At 43.4% G+C, this 13556-nt stretch overlaps 1 long non-coding RNA gene across 3 annotated transcripts in view; it reads right to left on the bottom strand.

Annotated features, from left to right (window-relative positions):
* The window catches only part of LOC122563903 (uncharacterized), a 222279-nt gene that overhangs the window by 175553 nt on the left and 33170 nt on the right, over positions 1–13556 (bottom strand). For all 3 annotated transcript variants that reach the window (XR_006315770.2, XR_015752318.1, XR_015752317.1), the window contains exon 3: positions 10676–10954. This is a non-coding gene — a long non-coding RNA (uncharacterized LOC122563903). The remainder of the gene's footprint in view (positions 1–10675; positions 10955–13556) is intronic.

Here is a 13556-nt window from a genome sequence, read left to right as displayed (position 1 = left end):
AAATCCTCCAACCCTGGCAACATCCTTGTAAATCTTTTCTGAACCCTTTCAAGTTTCACAACATCTTTCCGATAGGAAGGAGACCAGAATTGCACATAATATTCTAACAGTGGCCTAACTAATGTCCTGTACAGCCGCAACATGACCTCCCAACTCCTGTACTCAATACTTTGACCAATACAAAATGCTGCCTTCACTATCCTGTCTACCTGTGATTCCACTTTCCAGGAGCTATGAACCTGCACTCCAAAGTCTCTTTATTCAGCAACATTCCCTATGACCTTACCATTAAGTGTATAAGTCCTGCTAAGATTTGTTTTCCCAAAATGTAGCACCTCGCATTTTTCTAAATTAAACTTTATCTGCCACTTCTCTGCCCATTGGCCTATCTGGTCAAGATCCCATTGTAATCTGAGGTAACTTTCTTTGCTGTCCACTACACCTCCAATTTTGGTGTCATCTGCAAACTTACTAACTATACCTCTTATGCTCACATCCACATAATTTATATAAGTGATGAAAAGCAGTGGACTGAGCACCAATCCTTGTGGCACTCCACTGGTCACAGGCCTCTAGTCTGAAAAACAATCCTCCACCACCACCCTCTGTCTTCTACCTTAAAGCTAGTTCTGTATCCAAATGCATAGTTCTCCCTGTGTTCCACAAGATCTAACCTTGCTAATCAGTCTCCCATGGGGAACCTTGTCTCAAATCTTACTGAAGTCCACATAGATCACGTCCACCGCTCTTCCTCTCATCAATCCTCTTGGTCACTTCTTCAAAAAATTTAATCAAGTTTGTGAGACATGATGTCCCACGCTCAAAGCCATGTTGACTATCCCTAATCAGTCCTTGCCTTTCCAAATACATGTACATCCTGTCCCTTAGGATTCCCTCCAACAACTTGTCCACCTCCGACGTCAGGCTCACCCATCTGTATTTCCCTGGCTTGTCCTTACCACCTTTCTTAAATAGTGGCACCACATTCACCAACTTCCAGTCTTCCGGCACATCACTTGTAAGTATCAATGATACAAAAATCCCAGCAATCACCTCCCTAGCTTCCCACAGAGTTCTAGAGTACATCTGATCAGGTGCTGGGGATTTATCCACCGTTATGCATTTGAAGACATCCAGCACTTCCTCCTCTATAATATGGATATTTTTTAAGATGTTGCTGTCTATTTCCCTACATTCTGTTTAACTCTATAGAATTCCTTCCTATTCTTGTTAACTCCCTTATCACAATTGAATAAGTGTCTTTTGTTGATGGTCTGATTGAGAAGAGGAATAAACCTGTTTCTTCTTTATCATTTGACAACCTGGTAATGAAGCAAAGATTGAATATATAATAATTATTAGGTGTTAAAAGTTATATGAACTTGAGCAGGATAATTGTTTCAAATTGTGCGGCATGGTTAACTGAGCTCTGCCAGACAATTGGTTATATTGTGGGAAATTGGACACTGTGTTAGACGTTACAGATTTGCCCCCATTATTATGCAGTGGGTAAATTTAGTCTACCAACTCCTGCTGGAAATTGCACATGTGCAAATATAAACTGAGGGCAAAATTATGTCTGATTGGAGCAGGTCATCCCTATGTGATCAGTGTGACACTCTACAGGAAAATGGATAAGGTGATAAACAGTAGATAAAATAGGTGAAGCCATTCCCTTGCAAAAAGAGCCCTTTTGTGAAAATAGATGTTGTTTGGTCTAGCAGGGAAATTTAAAACAATGGACCCTCATCTCAAAATTAAAGCTTGGCCACTTGGATGAATACAGAAAACATTTTTTCACAAAGGGTACTTAATGTCTGGAATCTCTTGGCCTGTTGAATCAATTGAAACTTTCAGGACTGAAATCAAAAGATTTTTGTTCAGCAAGAGTCTCAAGTGATACAGCGCAAAGGTGTGTACATGAGGTTAAGGTCCAAATCAGGCATGATCTATTTGAATGGCAATGTGGGTTCAAAGTGCTATAAAAACAAAACAGACATCTGTAAAGCTGCATCCACTTCCTGCCAGGGAAGGGTTTTCTTTATAGAATCTTTGATGTTCCTGTTAAAGTGTTTACATCTAACTTAGATACCTCGTAAATATAAAATAAAAAGGTTGATAACAAGTTCATGGAATTCAGCCTTTTGAAATGTGTAACAATGAAACAGAGAACTAATAGATTACAGAGCCAGGCAAGAATCAATACACACTTTGGAGATACAATTATAAGTAAGTGAATGCGTTAAGCGCTTGTGACGTAACAAATTGACTGTTCTAATTCCTACATCGTATATGGCAAGATTTCAAGTGATATCCATTGTATTGTGAAAAAAAAATATAATGGATATCAGGGTGCAATTACAAAGAAATAATCTATTACAGAACAGGAGAACAGAATAAGCACTATATAACAAGAATATGCAGAGATTGGATTACTGATTCATTCATTATGCTTGCATAATATTTTCATTTCAAAATGTGGTTTCATATTAGCTTTATTTCGGTGTCTCTTCCCTGCCTTTCTCTGGGGACTCTTCTGCAATCCTTCAAGACTCTTATACATGCCAGCTTATCTTGATTCTAAGCTGACATTCTAATACTGTATATTTTCCATCATCCAACCTGTGAATAACCCATAATATTGTCTGTCTTTACTGCTTCATCTTAGGTACAGCTGAAAGTTTATCCATGCTTTTGTTACTTTTAGGCTTGACTGTTTTTCTGATGAGCAATTCTCCATAAATGTGAGCTCTTCCAGAACGCTGCCTTTATCCTATATCTTGCTTATCATAGTTCTATTTGCTGACCGACATTGGATCCAATTCACCATAACCATAATTTAAAATTTCCATCTCAAGTTCAAGTCCTCCTGTGGCCTTGCCCTTCCATATCTCTTTAATTTCCACCTGCATTACAAACTTCCAAAAGTTCTATTTTTTCCTGCTCTAGCCTCTTTTGCTCTACCTATTTACTTCCACCCACTTAAAACCCCAAGCTGTGAAATTTCTTCCCTTAATTTCTGCAACTCGTTAAAGATTTTCTTTCAGACCTATCTCTGAAATTCGTGATTGCCTGTTTAAATATCACCTCCTCTGCCTCTGCCTAATGTTTGTCTAATAACTTCTGTTAAAGATCTTGGGACATCAGTTCGTTAAAGACAATTGCTGAATCAAATTTGAAGAAAGGTTTAAAAAAAACATATAATTTGATAAGCCAGAGGATTGGGGAAAATTTCCAAAACAACAATGACCAAACTGTAATAGAAGGAGGAAATAGACTTTGAGGGTAAACTAGCAAGTAACACAAAGGATAGTGAGATCTCCTTTAAATATATAAAAAGGAAGAGAGAGGCCAAAATGAACATAGGCCCTTTAGAAAATGAGGCTAGGGAATGATGGGGAAGTAGGAAATGGGTAAGGAATTTAATAAATGTTTTGCATCAACACAGAAGAAAACTGATAGCAATCCAAAAACGTTAAATAAGCAAGAGGCAACAACAGAAGGAAATGAACTATCACGAAGAAAAGGATTAAGAGGGAAACTAATAGGGCTAAATTCTGAGGACTTAATATGTTGTATCATCGCATATCAAAGGAACTGGCTACAGAAATAGTGGGTGCACTGGTAGTGATCTTCCAAAAATCGTGGATTCTAGAAAGTGGTATTGGGAAAACTGCAAATGAAACATATTTATTCAGAAGGGGATTGAAACAAAACAGATGGATTAACATCTGTCATTGGGAAAATGTTAAAATCTATTGTAAAAGATGTAATTGAAGAGCATCTAGAAATATATAATCTAATCAAACAGTCAGCATGGCTTCATGAAGGGGAAATCATGTTTAAAAAATGTATTAGAATTCTGAGGTAACAAGCAGAATAGATTTACGTGAAACAGTGAGTATAATACAGTCGGTTCTGATATAATACGATCGATCCATTCTTGTGTTATAAGGCTCTTTAGACAGCATCTTCTAATTCCATGACCATTTTCACCTAGAATGACAAGGGCAGTATATACCTGGCAACATCACCACCTGCAAGTCCCCCTCCAACCCAGTCACTATCGTGACTTGGAAATATATCACCATTACTTTACTGCTGCTGAGTCAAAATGCTGGCATTCCCTCCCTAAGGACATTGTGGGTCAACCTACAGCATGTGGACTGCAGCAGTTCAAGGCGGCAGCTCACTGCCACTTAAGGGCATCTAGGAATGGGCAATAAATGCTAGCCAGCCAATGATGCCCATGTTCTAAGAATTAAGTTTTAAAAATTGAATCCTAAATTACAGTTGTGGTTCTTGAGGCTAGACTATGTGACTGTTGATGGTAATTTCTTTGCTTTCACAATCCTAGAATTAGGTATTCCCATCTTAAATCTTTACTTTCTAATTTTCCCAAACCTTATACAACAAACTACATCTTGGGTACCTCAGAAACCTTCCAAATTCTTATTCTAATCTCATTGTTTCTTATCATACCATTCCCTTTGCCTCTGTAGGAAGCCATGTGTTTGCTAAAAAGAGTGTATGTTCTATGTAAATGTACACATGTAAACACCAGTTACTGCCTAATCTGATTAATCTGCTTATTTAACTGTATCCTGAAGGATACTGAGTCAACTGTAACTTGCTCATCTCTCATTCAGAATTAAGCAATGGAATGATGTTAAAACAACACTTCATTTGAGGCACACAAGTTATTTCAAAAAATGTCTCAAATACAGGCCAACTCTGTCATCAATTTGACTAATCATGAATTAGAACATAGAGCATAGAACAATACTCTAAATCACCCTCAATTCCATGCCTCTGCATGTTCTCCATCAGCCTACCATGTGGAACCTTATCAAAGGCTTTACTGAAATCCAAGTATACCACGTCAACTGCCCTACCATCATCTACGTGCTTGGTCACCTTCTCAAAAAACTCAGAGGTTTGTGAGACATGACCTGCCCTTGACGAAACCATGTTGAATCTCTGACATCAAATTGTTGCTTGCTAGATGATTATAAATCTTCTGTCTCATAATAATTTCCAAAACTTTTCCTACAACAGAAGTAAGGCTCGCTTCTCTATAATTACCTGGGTCATCTCTGCTGTCCTTCTTGAACAAGGGCACAACATTTGCAATCCTCCAGTACTAAACCTGTAGACAATGATGACTCAAATATCAAAGCCAAATGCTCTGCTATCTCCTCCCTAGCTTCCCAGAGAATCCTCTCATAAATCCCATACGGCCCAGGGGACTTGTCTACTTTCACTCCTTCTAGAATTGATAACACCCGTGCGTAATTAACATTGATCCTTTCTAGTCTAATATCTCATACTCATTCTTCTCCTCTACAATATTCTCCTTTTCCTGCGTGAACACCGATGAGATATGTCATTTAGCACCTCTCCGATCTCTATAGGGTCCACACTCAGCTTCCCACTTCTGTCTTGACTGGCCCTATTCCTACCCAAATCATCCTTTTATTCCTCACATACCTATAGAAAGCTTTAGGGTTCTCCTTTATTATATTTATTAAAGACTGCTTGTGTCCTCTTTGCTCTTCTTAACTCTCTCTTTAAATCCTTCCTAGCTGATCTGTAACTCTCCATCACCTCATCTGTACCATCTTGCCTCATCAACACATAAGCCTCCTTCTTCTTCTTAACAAGAGATGCAATTTCTGTAGTAAACCACGGTTCCCTTACCTTATCACTTCCTCCCTGCCTGACAGGGACACACCTATCAAGGACCCGCAATCTCTGTTCCTTAAACCAGTTCCACATTTTGGTTGTCTGCATCCCCTGCATTTTGCTACTCCATTCTATGCATCCTAATTCTTGCCTAATCACATTATAATAGCCCTTGCCCCATCGATAGCTCTTGACCTGTGGCATGTACCTATCCCTTTCCATCGCTAAACTAAATGTAACTGAATTATGGTCACTCTGTCCAAAGTGCTCACCTACAACTATATCAAACACCTGTCCTGGTTAATTACCAAGCACCAGATCCAGTGTGGCCTCCTCTCTTGTCAGCGCTTTGACATACTGTGTCAGGAAACCCTCCTGTACGCATTGGACAAAAACTGATCCGTCCAATGTACTAGAGCTATAACATTTACTACCGGTGCCACGAGATAGCGGGGCGAGGAACTGGGAGCGGCACAGCTTAACACATGGCTGCGCAGCTGGTGTAGGAGGGAGGGCTTCAGATATGGAGATAATTGGGATACCTTCTGGGAAAGGTGGGACCTGTACATGAAGGACAGGTTGCACCTGAACTGGAAGGGAACCAATGTCCTGGGCGGAAGGTTTGCTCGAGTGGTTCAGGAGAGTTTAAACTAGTATGGCAGGGGGGTGGGAACCTGAGCTATATACCGGTGGTGAGAGTTGATGGAGATGAGGCAATAGCAAGAGGTAGCGCAGCCAGTGGGAAGGAATTTTCTGGGAAAGAATCAAGAGATCGGTTAAAGTGTGTTTGCTTTAATGCAAGGAGTATCAGGAATAAAAGTGATGAACTTCGAGCATGGATCAGTACCTGGTGCTATGATGTTGTGGCCATAACAGAGACATGGGTTTCTCAGGGGCAGGAATTGTTGCTGGATGTTCCAGGGTTTAGAATATTTAAAAAGAATAGGGAGGGGGGGGAAAAAAAAGAGGAGGGGTGTAGCACTGCTAATCAGAGAGGGTATCACAGTTGCAGAAGTTACCATTGTCAAGGAGGGTCTGCCTACTGAGTCAGTATGGGTGGAAATTCGGAACAGTAAGGGAGCAGTCACCTCATTAGGGGTTTACTACAGGCCCACCAATAGCAGCAGGGAGATCGAAGAAAGCATAGGTCGGCAGATTTTGGAAAAGTGTGAATGTAGTAGGGTTGTTGTAATGGATGACTTTAACTTTCCCAATATTGATTGGAACCTCCTTCGAGCAGATGGTTTGGAAGGAGCTGTTTTTATAAGGTGTGTTCAGGAGGGTTTCCTAACTCAGTACGTTGACAGGTCAACGAGGGGAGAGGCCATTTTGGATTTGGTGCTTGGCAATGAGCCAGGGCAGGTGTCAGATCTTGCGGTGGGAGAGCATTTTGGTGATAGTGACCACAACTGCCTCACATTCTACATAGCTATGAGAAGGAGAGAAGCAGGCACAATGGGACGATATCCAATTGGGGAAAAGGAAACTATGATGCTATCAGACGTGAGTTGGGAAGCATGGACTGGGAGCAATTGTTCCATGGAAAGGGCTGTGGAGACTGTTTAAGGAACAGTTGTGAGTGATGCATAAATGTGTTGCTCTGAGACAGGCAAGAAGGGGTAAGATAAAGGAACCTTGGATGACGAGAGTGGAAGAGCTTCTTGTCTAAAGAAGGAAGGCAGCTTATGTAAGGTGAAGGAAGCAAGGGTCTTGCTCAGCTCTAGAGGATTACAGGCAGGCGAGGAAGGAGCTCCAAAATTATCTGAGGAGAGCCAGGAGGGGGCATAATAAAGGCATGGCAAGAAGGATTAGGGAGAATCCAAAGGCATTTTACACTTATGTGAGGAATAAGAGAATGATCAAAGAAAAAGAGTAGGGCCAATCAGGGATAGCATAGGGAAGCTGAAAATGTGTTGCTGGAAAAGCGCAGCATCCAAGGAGCAGGAGAATCGACGTTTCTGGCATGAGCCCTTCTTCAGGAAGCGATGTCATTGGGGATATTTAAGAGACTTCTAGACATGCATAAGATCACAGAAATTTGAGGGTTCGTATATTAGGTTTACCTTACATGAAGATCAATGGTCGGCACAACATCGTGGGCTGAAGGGCCTATTCTGTGCTGTACTGTTCTGTGTTCTATTTCCAATCACTGTTGGGGAAGTTAAAGTCCCCCATAATGACCACCCTGTTCCTTTCACTCCTACCCAGAATAATTTTGCTAATCCTCTCTTCCATCTCCCTGGAACTCTGCGGAGGCCTATAAAAAAACTCCAAGAAGTGTGAACTGTCCTCTCCTGTTTCTAACCTCAGCCCACACTACCTCAGTAGACGAGTCTCATCAAAAGTTCTCTCAGCCACCGTTATACTATCTTTGACTAACAAGGCCACGCCTCCCCCTCTTTTACCGCCTTGCCTGTTTTTAATGAAAGATCTAAACCCTGGAACCTGCAACATCCATTCCTCACCCTGCTCTATCCAGGTCTCCAAGATGGCCACAACATTGAAGTCCCAGGTACCTATCCATGCTGCAAGCTCACCTACCTTATTTCGGATACTTCTGGTGTTGAAGTAGACACACTTCAAACCAGTTTGCTGTCTGCCAGCACATTCCTGTGACCCTGAAATCCTGTTCCTGTCCTTCCTACTATCATCCTCCTGTGCACTGCAGCTACACCTCCAGTTCCCATCCCCTTGCTAAACCCACCCGAATAGCACCAGCAAATTTCCCACCCAGGATATTAGTACCCCTCACGTTCAAGTGAAAACCGACCTGTTTGTAGAGGTCCCACCTTCCCCAGAATGAGCCCCCATTATTCCAAGTACGTGAAACCCTCCCTCCTGCACCATCGTTGCAGCCACGTGTTCAGCTGATATCTCTCCCTATTCCTTGCCTCGCTATCACGTGGCATGGGTAACAATCCAGAGATAACAACTCTGTTTGTTCTAGCTCTCAGCTTCCACCCTAGCTCCCTGAAATCCTGTCTTACATTCCTAATCCTCTTGCTACCTATGTCGTTGGTACCTACATGGACAACAACTTGAGGCTGGTCACCCTCTCCCTTCAGGACCCCAAAGATACGATCAGAGACATCACGGACCCTGGCACCTGGGAGGCAACACACCAACCGCAAGTCTCATTCGTTCCCTACAAACCTTCTATCTCAGCCTCTAACTATTGAGTCCCCAATGACTAACACTCTCCTCCTTTCCCTCCTTCCCTTCTGTGCAACAGGGACAAGCTCTGTGCCAGAGACCTGGGCCCCACTGTTTGCCCCTGGTAAGTTGTCCCCCTCAACAGTATCCAAACTGTATACATGTTTTTCAGGGGATCCCTCCACTGACTGTGTTTTTTCCTCTTTCGAACAGTCACCCAGCTTTATTCTTGCCTAGGAGTAACTACTTGGAGAAAGTGAGGACTGCAGACGCTGGAGTCCTCACCTATACCTCCTCCCACCCTGCCCCCTGTAAAAACGCCATCCCATATTCCCAATTCCTTCGTCTCTGCCGCATCTGCTCCTAGGAGGACCAGTTCCAATACCGAACAACCCAGATGGCCTCTTCCTTCAAAGACCGCAATTTCCCCCCAGACGTGATCGACGATGCTCTCCACCGCATCTCTTCCACTTCTCGCTCCTCTGCCCTTGAGCCCCGCCCCTCCAATCGCCACCAGGACAGAACCCCACTGGTCCTCACCTACCATCCCACCAACCTCCATATACATCATATCATCCGTCGTCATTTCCACCACCTCCAAACGGACCCCACCAGCAGGGATATATTTCCCTCCCCTATCAGTGTTCCGAAAAGACCACTCCCTCAGTGACTCCCTTGTCAGGTCCACAACCCCACCAACCCAATCTCCACTCTTGGCACCTTCCCCTGCAACCGCAAGAAATGCAAAACTTGCCCACACCTCCCCCCTTACTTCCCTCCAAGGCCTCAAGGGATCCTTCCATATCTGCCACAAATTCACCTGCACCTCCACACACATCATTTACTGCATCCGCTGCACCCGATGTGGCCTCCTCTATATGGGGGAGACAGGCCGCCTACTTGCGGAACATTTCAGAGAACACCTCTGGGACACCCAGACCAACCAACCCAACCACCCTGTGGCTCAACACTTCAACTCCCCCTCCCACTCCACCAAGGACATGCAGGTGCTTGGACTCCTCCATCGCCAGACCATAGCAATACGACGGCTGGAGGAAGAGCGCCTCATCTTCCGCCTGGGAACCCTCCAACCACAAGGGATGAACTCTGATTTCTCCAGTTTCCTCACATCCCCTCCCCCCGCCTTGTCTCAGTCCCAACCCTCGAACTCAGCACCACCTTCCTAACCTGCAATCTTCTTCCTGACCTCTCCGCCCCACCCCCACCTTAACCTCCTTCCATCTATCACATTTCCAACGCCCCTCCCCCAAGTCCCTCCTCCCTACCTTTTATCTTAGCCTGCTTGGCACACTCTCCTCATTCCTGAAGAAGGGCTCATGCCCAAAACGTCGATTCTCCTGCTCCTTGGATGCTGCCTGACCTGCGCTTTTCCCGCAACACATTTTCAGCTAGGAGTAACTACTTCCCTGTAACTCCGATCGATCACAGCCTCTGCCTCCCGCATGATCCGAAGTTCATCCAGCTCCCGCTCCAGTTCCCTAATCCTTGGAGGAGCGAGAGTTGGGTGCATTGCCTGCAGATGTATTTGGATGGGACACTATTGGCGTCTCTGATCTCAAACATCATACAGGAGGAACATTTCTCTCCCTGCACTGCCATCCCTGCTAGTCCAAGTCACAAAGTAAAAAAGAGACACTATCCCTGGTCTTTAAGGTTAGAGGAGGTGGTTGGGTGGAAGACCCTGCAAAGGTAGGGTCTCGGGTTGAGAGGACACTAACTTATATAGCAGGACAGAAATAAAAATAATAAAGTCCCTCCCTTCCCAGAAACCTCTGCTCTCTGACTTCAAATTTAAAAGTACAAATGAGTTACTCACCGCTCCTGGCAAGCTCCTGCCCTTCGAGTTGCAGCTGCCGCTGCCGTTGAAAGACAGAAATGGAGGACTCCCGCGCTCGCGGTATGTTGTAAAGACTCATATCAGTGACTCATCAGTCCCGGCAGGCCCCTGGTGCAAGCTCCCACCGTTCAAGTTTTTGCTGCCGCTGAAAAACAGAAATAGAGGACTCCAGCGCTCGTGGTAAGTTTTAAAGGCTCAAATCAGTGACTCACCGCAGGCCCCTGGTGCAAGCTCCCGCCCTTCGAGTTGCTGCTGCCGCTGAAAAACAGAAAACAGAAATTTTCCTTCAGTTCAATGCATTTTTTTATAAAACATTTTGAAAGCTATTGAGATTTTACAAATTTTATGATGATTTTATTTTAAATCAAATTGTCAAGCCATCTATTCAAACTCGTTCTTTTGCAGAACCTCCACACTGTGCTGCTGCCCACCTCCTACTGAGATTTCCCTACTTACTCCAATAAGTAGCTATTGAAAGCAAAACTTGGTGTCATATTCTTTCTACTCAGTAATTTTTCTCCCCTTCTCTCCCATTCTTCTTAATCTCTATTATTCTGCATTATAGATGATACTTCAAATGTGTTATGACACATTTCTTGAGCAGGGGTCAAGAAACTTGGGTCCAGGCCTCTTGGCTCAGATGTTGGGATATTTCCATTCTGCCACAACTGTAGCTATTCTGCATTATGATATTTTCCTAATCAACCTTAGTGACCACAATTCAGTTATGTTACTTAAACGACAGAAAAGGATTGGTATATACCGTAGGGCAAGAGTTATAGGTGGAGGAAAGACAATTATGATGCAATTAGGCAGGGAGGAAGTGGTCGAGAGAGGATGCTGTGGTTTACTAAAGAATCTCTTGTCAAGAGGAAGGAGGCGGCTGATGTTAGGATGAGACATGAAGGCTTAGTTAGGACACTTGAGAGTTACAGGTTAGCCAGGAAAGACTTAAGGAGAGAGCTAAGAAGAGCCAGGAGGGGACATGAGAAGTCATTTGATCAAGGAAAACCCTAGAGCGTTCTATAGTTATATAAGGAATAAAAGAATGACTACGGTAACATTAGGATCAATCAAGGATAGTTGTGGAAGTTGTGTGTGGTGTGAGGAGATGGGGAAGGGCTAAATGAATATTTTTTGTCAGTATGCACACTGGAAAAAGACAATGTTGTGGAGGAGAATACGGACATAGAGGGTATTAGACAAGATAGGATTGAGGTTCACAAAGAGGAAGTTTTAGCAATTCTGGAAAATGAAAATAGACGTGTCCCCTGGGCTGGATGGAATTTATCCTAGGATTCTCTGGGAAGCCAGGAAGGAGATTGCAGAGCCTTTGGTTTTGTGTCTTTATGTTGTCATTGTCTACAGGAATAGTGCCAGAAGACTGGAGGATAGTAAGTGTTGTCCCCATGTTCAAGAAGGGGAGTAGACACAGCCCTGGAAATTATGGACCTGTGAGCCTTACTTCGGTTGTGGGTAAAGTGTTGGAAAAGGTTATAAGAGATAGGATTTATAAGCATCTATAAAAGTTGATTAGGGATAGTCAACACTGTTTTGTGAAGGGTAGGTTGTGCCTAACAAACCTTAGAATTCTTTGAGAACATGCCCAAACAGGTGGATGAGGAAAAAGCAGTTGATGTGGTGTATATGGATTTCAGTAAGGCGTTTGATAAGGTTCCCCACAGTAGGCTATTGCACAAAATATGGATGCATGAGATTGAGGGTGATTTAGCAGTTTAGATCAGAAATTAGCTGGCCGAAAGAAGACTGATTGGTCATCCTGGAGTTCAGTTACTAGTGGTGTACCACACTGATCTGTTTTGAGTCTACTGCTGTTCGTCATTTTTATAAATGACCTGGATGAGGGCGTAGAAGGCTGCGTTAGTGAATTTGCGGATGACACTAAGGTCAGTGGAGTTGTGGATAGTGCCGAAAGATGTTGCAGGTTACAGAGCGACCTAGACAAGCTGCAGAGATGGGCTAAGAGGTGGCAAATGGAGTTAAATGCAGAAATGTGAGAGGTGATTTGGAAGGAGCAACAGGAACAGAGTGTGTTGGACTAAATGTAAGATTCTTGGTAGTGTGGATGAGCAGAGAGATCTCACTGTCCATGTACATAGATCCCTGAAAGTTGCCACTCAGGTTGATAAGGTTGTTAAGAAGGCGTACAGTGTGTTAGCTTTTATTGGTAGAGGGATTGAGTTTCGGAGCCACAACGTCATGCAGCAGCTGCACAAAACTCTGGTGCAGCTGTACTTGGAGTATTGCGTACAGTTCTGGTCACCACATTATAGGAAGGGTGTGGAAGCATTGGAAAGTGTGCAGAGGAGATTTACCAGGATGTTGCCTGGTATGGAGACAAGGTTTTATGAAGAAAGGTTGTGGCACTTGAGGCTGTTTTCTCTAGAGGGAAGAAGGTTAAGAGGTGATTTAATTGAAACATATAAGATAATCAGAGGGTTAGATAGGGTGGACAGTGAGAGCCTTTTTCTCCTTGGATGGTGATGGTGAGCATAAGGGGACATAGCTTTAAATTGAGAGGTAATAGATACAGGATAGATGTCAGAGGTAGTTTCTTTATTCAGTAGTAGGAGCATGGAATGCCTTGTCTGCAACACTAATAGACTCGCCAACTTTAAGGGCATTTAAATGGCCATTGGATAAACATATGGAGGAAAATGGAATAGTGTAGGTTAGATGGGCTTCAGATCGATTTCACAGGTTGGCACAACTTCGAGGGCCGAAGGGTCTCTACTGTGCTGCAATGTTGTATGTTTCATTTTTCTAATCAGAGATGTTTTCTGCTATGAGATGAAATGACACTCTTCTACAGCAGAGATCAGAACTCTGGCCTTTTTGG

Source organism: Chiloscyllium plagiosum, unplaced genomic scaffold (assembly GCF_037043375.1).
Source record: "Chiloscyllium plagiosum isolate Xiang-an unplaced genomic scaffold, Cpla_swu_hap1 HiC_scaffold_31, whole genome shotgun sequence".
In the NCBI taxonomy this organism is placed as follows: domain Eukaryota; kingdom Metazoa; phylum Chordata; class Chondrichthyes; order Orectolobiformes; family Hemiscylliidae; genus Chiloscyllium; species Chiloscyllium plagiosum.
This window is presented reverse-complemented; position numbering and strand designations above follow the sequence as displayed.